General features: G+C 32.2%; 1 long non-coding RNA gene across 1 annotated transcript; it reads left to right on the forward strand.

Annotated features, from left to right (window-relative positions):
- Window positions 1-5,858: 5,858 nt before the first annotated feature.
- LOC136070586 (uncharacterized) lies at window positions 5,859-8,897 on the forward strand. The gene is made up of 2 exons (XR_010631814.1): window positions 5,859-6,474; window positions 7,633-8,897. It is a non-coding gene; the product is annotated as an uncharacterized LOC136070586 (long non-coding RNA).
- The last annotated feature ends 1,188 nt before the right edge of the window (window positions 8,898-10,085 follow it).

Below are 10,085 nucleotides of genomic sequence, written 5' to 3' on the forward strand. Positions count from 1 at the left end.
CATATTCTTGGGTAGAGATGCTTTGCATTAGTGTTATCATTTAGTGAGTCATTTGTATAAGTCAATAAGATTTATATTTTTGTGGAGGATATTAAGTAATTTTCATGATTGAATATAGGTCTTATTTAAGAGTATTTTGAGGCTTTTTGGAGGTTGTTTCGACTGGACTTTCAGAGCAATCCAAGTGCTGTAAGTAATTATGCATTATATGCACAAGTTTTGTCCATTAGGTTCTTAGAAGTTAAAAGTTTTCAAAAGTTTTGTATTTCGAAAGTTTATCGAAAGCATTATTTTTACATCATTGAAAGAAAAACTCCTACTTTTAGACAATGTTTTAAAGAGAAACTTCGAATTTTAAATAACATTTTGAATGTCCAAATCTCATTTAAAAGATGATTTATATACTAAATTGTTTATCGAAAATAATTGAGTTTCAAAGTAAGTTTTCTAAAAAGGTTATTGTTCTTTAAATTTGTTAAAACCAAGTGATTTCAAAGTCATGTTCCTATTCTCCAAATGGTATTTAAAAAGTTTCTTTTTGACAAATCAAATTTTCAGATTTACTCAAGAATTGTAATATATTTATATAAACTTCTCAGTTTCTATTCGTTCCCCATGAGAGTCAAGCATCCTTTGATTTATGTTCAATTCGATATTGTGATACGCATTCCTATCTCATCTAATATAATACCCTCATACCCACGAAATGTAGAGAGCTTCTTTAGAGAAATTTTGAGAGAGAAACCCTAGAGAAAAACAAGATTGATTCATCCACAATCTTTACATAGAGACTCTTCAAATCCCTCTACTCTCATCCTCTCTATTGTTACATCCTTGAGAGTTCTTACTCAAATCCTTTTCTCACCATACCTACATCTGTGAGAAGATTGTTTAGTGCTTTGGGAAGCAATTAGTGTCACGACCCAAATCCATGAAACATGAATTTAGATGCATGACTAACGTGCTAATCTTGCACAACTAAAAGTAAAATTAATCCAAAATAATTTAAAACTCCAAAGAAACAATGCTCTTAATAAATAACCTCTTACAAAAATCTAAACTCCACAAATTGGAAATAATCTCCAAAATATAAATCATGAATTACAAAATAAGGATAACTAAAATTCTATAAGTCTTCAAGTAATATAGAATTCGCCTACAACTTCCACGCTCAACCTTGCACCTTACAAAGCGATCAGAAGGTCCTATATTCCCAACTACACTTCAATCTGAAAAATAGTAATTGATGGGGTGAGCCACATCTAGTAGGTAATTATACAGAATACACAACAGAACAGAGTCAAGCAACGCACGAGTATTTTGATTTTTCACAAACTCATTTAATGATATCAAAAATAATTATTCCAAAACATATAATGAATCACTTAATACATATGTAATCACATCTTAAAATCATTAGAAATCACATACATAAAATTGATCAGAGCACAGTGTCACATATACACATCACATATTCTCACATACAATCCTGTGAGCGGATACCAACATCTAACCCCTGCTGGTGAGGGATCAACACATATTCTCACATACAATCCTGTGAGCGGATTTACACATAAATCTGATATATCTAATCAATTCTATAAACTTTCATTCTGAGTCACATATCACAAAACGAAATATATACAAAATAGAATAATTTTCTTAATATTAACAATTATTCCAAATATACAAGCATAGGAAATATCACAATATCGAATTGAACATAAATCAAAGGATGCTTGACTCTCATGGGGAACGAATAGAAACTGAGAAGTTTATATAAATATATTACAATTCTTGAGTAAATCTGAAAATTTGATTTGCTAAAAGAAACTTTTTAAATACCATTTGGAGAATAGGAACATGACTTTGAAATCACTTGGTTTTAACAAATTTAAAGAACAATAACCTTTTTAGAAAACTTACTTTGAAACTCAATTATTTTCGATAAACAATTTAGTATATAAATCATCTTTTAAATGAGATTTGGACATTCAAAACGTTATTTAAAATTCGAAGTTTCTCTTTAAAACATTGTCTAAAAGTCGGAGTTTTTCTTTCAATGATGTAAAAATAATGCTTTCGATAAACTTTCGAAATATAAGTTTGAAATACAAAACTTTTGAAAACTTTTAACTTCTAAGAACCTAATGGACAAAACTTGTGCATATAATGCATAATTACTTACAGCACTTGGATTGCTCTGAAAGTCCAGTCGAAACAACCTCCAAAAAGCCTCAAAATACTCTTAAATAAGACCTATATTCAATCATGAAAATTACTTAATATCCTTCACAAAATATAAATCTTATTGACTTATACAAATTGACTCACTAAAATTATACTTGCTAAACTAAACGATAACACTAATGCAAAACCTCTCTACCCAAGAATATGTTTCCATAAATTTATCAAAACTTAGAGCCAGCAGCCAAATACTTAGGATTTAATATATAACCCCAATGAGAAACGTGGGCCAAACTTAATCTGACTTGTTCATGGACTTAATATCATTGGCCCTAATGTATTAAATATCTAAGCATTATTTTGAGATGAAAAAAAGAATTTGGGTAAGAGAAATAAGTCTGCCATTAACCTTCGAAAGAATTGTAAACGCGTTGATCTCTAATGGTTCATTATAGTCAAAGTCTAGGCAAAGACTACCAAGGCCATCACTTTATCCATCAGAGAACATGAACTTTGACAAAATGTGAGCAGCCTAGTGTGAACACTATGCAGCCTTATTCATGGTTTAAAATAGCAAAATCCCAACGGCAAGGAAAACGGTGGCAGCATTGTTGACATATATATATATATATATATCCTAATGAAAACGTAGAAGTCCTATACATATATAAGATTTGATCCATTATAAAATTCTAAACCTTTGATTCTTTGATTCTAACAATTGAAAATCATACCTGGAATTCTTTGGCTGCCTCTTCAATTGTACGTGTTCTAAACTCCAGAGAAAAACACCTCTTAGCCTCTTTTCTTTTTATTTATTTATTTATAATTTTAATTGTCGCACCAAATTGTATGCACCAAAATTTTAATTTTCTCACCTATTTGTAGCACCACAAAATTGTCTACCCTCATCTTACTGTGCACACACATACAATACCTCAACTCTATATTAAAATTGACAAGGTACAGTGATAATCATAAAATCAAAATTGGGGTATTACACTATTTGTAACGACAGAGCCCCCACAGTTCCCGACTGCCGTATGCACATACTTCAACCCGGGCTTAGGTCCCCGAGTTTTCACAAGCTTCTGGGTAAAAGCTTGTGCATCCGTTAGTAGTTGCCCATCACTTATGAACCTTTGCTTTGGTCGCTCACTTTGCGATGTGGGATCAGGACTTTTGGGCTTAGATCCCCTCACCCGTTCTGCCGTTACAATTTCAATTGTCTATGTAAGGTCAAATAATAATTTGGCAGACCCTTTAACCAAAGCAGTGTCTTGAGAAATGGTTGGGGTAACATCCATTGGAATGAGACTAAAACCCTTCTTTTAAGAGAATCACCAATAGTGGGAACCCAACCTCAAATTGATTTAATCTAAAGAGGTTTAAAGGGTAACAACAAGCTATTGATACGTGGTTAGTAAGAGCACTAATTTTGTGTCTCATTCAGGATGGATTAGTGCAGACTGTTACGATGTAATTGAGGATGAATTTTACACTCTTAATGAAGTTCATAAATAATAAATGTCTGTGTAACAGGGACATAAGAAGGAACTTCACCTTTGTGAACATAGGAGTAGTGCCGCTTCTAGTAAGAGTAAAAGGGTTTTCTCTTATACATATTCACTAAATCGAGAAGAGCACAAGGCCATAATAGTGCTAACAACAATGGATTTCTAAATGTGTTGTGGATGTTCTCATGTGTGTGTTGTTTTCGATTTTAACACATAAGAGTTTTTGGTTTAAGCACCAAGCCACCATTAACTCTGTTGATTTCTTGAGCAATTACACTAAAGGGAGGTTTAAGTTGAAAGACTCCTTTCATTATGCATGATAGGATATCAATCAAGTGAGACATATATTATTACAACCTAATAGGGGATTGTTGTATATATAGGTATATACAAGGATAGGTTGTAATAATGATGGTTGAGTTTGGAAAATATGGTTTCATAAAGTGAAAATTCAAGTTTTGGAATTTTCTAAGTGAAAATTTGAAATCTAAATTTTCTAGAACTTTTTAGAATTTTTCAGAATTTTCTAGAATTTTCTAGTGACTATTGAGAAAGATTGAAGAGGTTTCAATCTTTGTTAACCGCTTTATGAAAAAGTAACTAACTCTCCACACGTGCCTTTTCATGAAACGTAATGAGGTTTTAATCTTTGTTAACCGCTTTATGAAAAAGTAACTAACTCTCCATACATGCATTTTCATGAAACATAACAAGGTTTCATGAAATAACTAACTCTCCATATGTGCCTTTTCATGAAACATAATCCTTTGGGTATAAATAGAGGCTTATGTTCTCTTGAAAAACTAATTTCACAATTTCAAAGTTGGAGAGAAACAGAAGAAACACAAGAAATCCTGTGGTCATTCTCCAGAATTGCTATCTGTAGAACCCAACACATTGGTTGTATCCTGGAGACAAATTTGCGATAATCCTTTAGCAACAAAAGTGTGGGGGGCAAATATTGTCCAAGGAAAACGATATAGTGCCTCCAAGTTATCTACTTTCCTTTTGTCTTTTCTTTTAATCTTGTTCTTCCATTATTACTCTGTGTAATAATCCCAACAATGCTTATATGTGAACAATAGATCTTGTACAACTGTCATATTTCATAATTGTATGTTTTCCACATGACTATGATTTCCCTTATTTGAACTTCTTTGATTCAGAGGTGTTTTGATCCAACCTAACCATAATTTCAATCGCTTCCTAAGTTTCATGTTTTCAATGGAGGGTGTTCTTTATCACTTCTGTATTCAAAGATGCACTGGTGAGAAGCTTTCCAATCAGACAATAATAACCTTTTCCTTGAGATTTTCTCAACATATGCTCCTTAATCTCCATTGTTTTACTATTCTCTTCCATGAGCAATAACCTCTTTTGCATCTCCTCCTGTCCAACATCCATGTATGGACAACAAAAAATCCCCTACATTGAGAGGGGGTTGTAAACTTGTAATGAGACAAGGCTGAAACGTTTACATAAACCTAGGCCCTAGAAAGAACTAGGAACTGGGGTTTTGAGTTTTTAATTCTCCTAAATCAAGAGAATTAAATGCTGTTATTTTATGATGTTACTTTTATATATATATATATATATAAATGATGATATTCAAAGAGTTTCTTTTGGGTTTTAGTCATTTCAAAGTCTTCTACATGATAGTGTTTTGGATATTCTTTTAGCTTTTTGTCTTTTCAAGCTTTCTTTGGTTTGAAGAATCAAACAAGGACCTAATTATTGAAGATTTTAAGTCAAAAAGGTCAAAAAAGCACTGATCACAGATTACTGTTCACTTTTTACTGTTCATGACATTGTTCACTCCGAATTTTTGTCTATTTAAGAAGGGTTGTTGTAACACCCTGACCCCAAATTAATAGTTAAACTATATGTTTAAGTGGTTAATTACTATTTTAATCCACTTTCTTTTTATAATTAATATAAGAGTATTAATCAGCATATTATTTTATAATATCTTTGAATAAAAATTGTAAAGATCATAAATAATTGAATGGTTAATTTTATTATGTATATATATATACTAAGAATAGACAAAGCTATATTAAATCATTAAGTTATTAGATATATATATATATATATATATAGTTGTTGGACTATATTAGTGGCTAAGTTATGATATATATATATATATATATATATATATATATATATATATATATATTTAGTATGATGCATGATTGGTGTTGTAAATAGGCATATGATGCATGAGTTGTGATAGTAGAAATTCAACTCACATGCAACCAATGAGAATTCAAAACAAATAATGCTAAGCATCATGCATGTTGACAAATCAAAAGGCCAAGACTTGGCCGGCCATGCAATCACCAAGTGCCACCTTATTCATTCTTTGACTTTCTCAAGCAAATAGAACATCCAAGAGGTAATTCCCCTCTAATTTCCACAGGTACACACACACAAAAATCAGAAAAGTCACACACTTTGCCCATTTTCTCTTAAGGAAAGAGCTAGGAAGCTGCCCTTAAGCCTTTCTCTCCAACACACGTATCTCCCACCCCAAAAGTCCACACTCTTTATCCTCTTTGGCTGCTCAAAAGTCTTCTCCTTATCTTTCTTTTGCTGAACCAGAAAGTTCAGCACTCTTTCTCTTCTCCTTCTTCTTTATTCTGGTTTCTTTCTTCTTCCCCTCTCACACGGCTGTAACTCTCTTTCACCCTCTCAACAAAAATCATAGACAACTCTCTCTATGAAGAAATTAAGAGTCTAAACACTAAGGTTTCATCTTCAAAGTGTGTGGGTAAGTAAGTTAAAGCTCATCTGATTTTGTGTACTTGGATAGTATGATTGTTTGTTTATTTTCATTCTTTATCCTCTGTTCTATTTTGTGAGACTGAACTTGTGATTCTGTTTTTTTTGTAAGTTTAAAAAGTGATGGTGTTATGAGCTATTGGATGCTTATTAGGGTTTTTAAATATGTATGGTATAGGTATAAAAATACCCAAATGAAATTAAGACCTATTACTATTTATTGATGATTTTAGAAAGAACATGCACTGAAGCTATCCCTGTGACAGATTTGATGTTTACCAAAAGAAAATTCTGTATTAAATTGTATATAGTAAATTTGGATGCTAAGGTTATTTTCTAGAAAGCTAAGACATATACGGTTGTTATGGAATTGGTCTCACAGCATTTGGATGAGTAGAAAAATAATGATTTAATTTTGAAGTTGCAAGAAATTTTGTCAGGACAGATTTGAGTATTCTGTCTTCCGTGATTTTTAGTAAATCATGGTTTTATGCTTTGATTCCGAAATTTTTATGGTACATACTGGACATATAGAGGAGTGGTTCTGTAAAATTTCGTGACAATTTGATGTGTGTGGACAGCCCATTTGTATTTTACAAATGGGGCATATGCGGCTGGAATAGAACAGTGAACAGTAAGGGACATGCTTAACTTTGAGGATTTAATTCTATAGCTAGGTTGAACGTTTGAGCTATAATTTAATATGCTTATCTCTTGGTATGTCTCGATCATAGATTAATTTTGTGTAACTTGTTTTGAGGTTTAGTACTCAAATGAAGGGTTCTAAACCATGTGACGGCTGCATTTATGAAGCTGTTTTGTCCGACGTGTTGTATGTTACCATATGAATGTATATAGTTACATGACCATGCTTAAAGGATTCTATGTTATGCATGCATTATTGTCCTAAGCTCAAAGTACCCTTTTTAAAATGAAGTTAGCTCTTCTAGAGATATGCTATTAATGTGAAAATGTTGGTTTCTCTATGGTTGGTGCATAATGATGTTTGATGAATGTATTTTTGTTTGTGGGAACCTCTTTGAGGTGGATTAGGATTTCTTTGATTATTAAGAGATAGACTTTGAGATGAATGTGTAAGTTTATGTTAAGGAGTAATTGATAGTAATAAGCTTTGATTTCGGTTTAGGTGTTACCAGCCGCCAGGTCTAAGCTCCTTCGACTTTAGGCTCTCGGTTCCTCTGCTATCAGGTAAGGGATAAGTTATATGGGCATTTGGTAAGTCATGAGGTTATTTTAAAGTATGTTATGCATTAAAATGTTTTTGATTAGAGATATGGCATGTAAGCATTATCAGACAAAGATATGTTCGTGGGCTTCCGAAACCCTATGTATATGATTTAAGCATATTAATGCTATTACTAATTCCACGAACATGATGCTTAAAGAAAAGAATGTAAATGCTATTATAATGAAATATTATGCAAAATAAGAAATGTCAGTATGATGTAAAGTATGAAATGTTTTCGGGTTATGTCCTCTGGTGATCTGAACTCTGCTAGTAGGGGTTAATTACTAGCTTTCCATGGAAAACGTTATCTGATTGGCCATTATAAGTGGGACTGGCTCTGCTGTACCCGCCCCTTGTTGGTTACGGCAACTTGTGGGGGAAGCCAACCTACCCCATGGTTGGAAGATATGTATTATGATGTGATCCCGGGAATACCTGGCATTGTGGGGAATGCTGGATGCTAGCACTGTGGTGCTAGAAGCCTCCCAAATAAGTACAGACTTATCAGATATGGACTAACCAACAAGTTATTTATGAACAGCTATGTTATGTTATTAATCATGAGAGAAGTATTTTGTTTAAATGCACTGTGAAAAGTAAAAGCTCTCGTGAAAATAAGAAGTTTCTGATGAAAAGAAAGCTGTTCATTAAAGATAAAAGTTTCTAAAGTTCTGTTATGCTATAAAGATAAAGTTTCTGAAGAAAGTATAAGTTTATGTTAAGAAGTTATCAGATATTTTTTTTTTTTTATGAAACGTTAAGTTTTATGATTATGAAAGTTATAATATTTTACAAGAAGAAGTTTATGAAGGAAAGTTTTATTATTCTTTAAGATGCTTCTATTTTAAGACAAAGTTACCGATTATCTGATTTTAAGTTAAAATGATCATTTTGTAATGAAAATATATATATGGTAACTTTGTAAGAAATGAAAGAAATTCAATTTGAAATGCTTTGATAATATTATTCTGATAATAAAAGGGAGAACAATTATTTTCCTACGAAGAGCATATAAGTTATTATTATACATAGTATAAGATACTATGCATGAAAAGATGTTCTCCTATTCGAATACTCCTAGAATGAAATGATTTAATTTACATGCATACTTATTGAATTCTCATATATCTTACCTTTACTGAGCTGTGTAGCTCACCCTTCCACTCTTTCAGTTAGCAGGTTTTAATTTGGAGCAGAGGAGCCTTAGTCAAGTTTTGAAGGAGCTGGTTCTAGTTTTTATGTATAGATCCTAAAGTAGTATTTGATGTTTAGTTTGCAGTATTGTGAATTTAGGATCTAATGAAAGTTGTACCTCAAGGTATTAAAAGATGTATTATGTGAAAGTATGAAATTTGAAAGACTGGTGAATTATGTTATTCTTTGAGTTCAGTATAGATGCTCTGAATGTCAAGTGAAAAATTATACCATTTAAGTAAAGAAACAAGGATTTAAATAAAGAGGGAAGCCCTTGTAAAAGCTTTTCTAAAAGCTTTTGTTAAAAGTTAAGTTGGTTCTTGTTAATATCAGGTTTAAACTTGATATTAGCATGCCGGTCATGGTCACAAATCCGGATATCGGGTTTGGGGCGTGACAGTTGTCCCTTAAGTTTAGACATAATTCTTTTCTGAAAAACCTTCTTTCTTCTAGAAGCCTTTCTTGAGAGAGTTCCTACTAGATAGTTCTTACTACCACTATTCCTACAATCCTTGTAACTAGAGTTAGTTCAAGCCTTGTAACTGTTAACCTGTAACCTGTTCTGTTGAGATCTTGTAACTACTACTACTGCAAGTGTTTATTCTACGTTCAATAACAAGTATTTTCAACATTCTGTTTAATATACTACTTGTTGTTACTGCATCTTGGACGGTTCTAAATTGGTTTCATTTATTTTGAATATTTTGATATATACTGCTTGGTTGTTCTATCACCATACTATTGCTTTAAATTACTATGATTATATCTTGCAATACCGCCTTCTTGGCTAGTTCTACTTTGCTATCTTTACTTACTTTACTTTCAACATATATTATACTGTGTTTCCATTCTTCAGTTGTGCTCCTTTTTCCCGTTTTGGTCCAAAACATTATCATGTAGAAGACTTTGAAATGACTTCCTTTACGCATGGAGCAATAGTAATATTTAGAATGGCAAAAAGACCAAAAGAATCTGTCTGACTTTGAAATAACTAAAAGCCAAAAGAAACTCTTTGAATATCATCATTTACACATGTAGTGGAGTGGTGGTGTAAGAGCTTTACCAGGGAGTAAACATTATTGCATTTTGCCATAGTGCAGGCCAGAAGCTGAGTATCTTGACAAACAAGTTTTGACTATAGGAGTTGCATGGAAGAA

This window comes from Quercus suber, unplaced genomic scaffold (genome assembly GCF_002906115.3).
Source record: "Quercus suber isolate HL8 unplaced genomic scaffold, Cork oak 2.0 scaffold_14, whole genome shotgun sequence".
NCBI lineage: Eukaryota > Viridiplantae > Streptophyta > Magnoliopsida > Fagales > Fagaceae > Quercus > Quercus suber.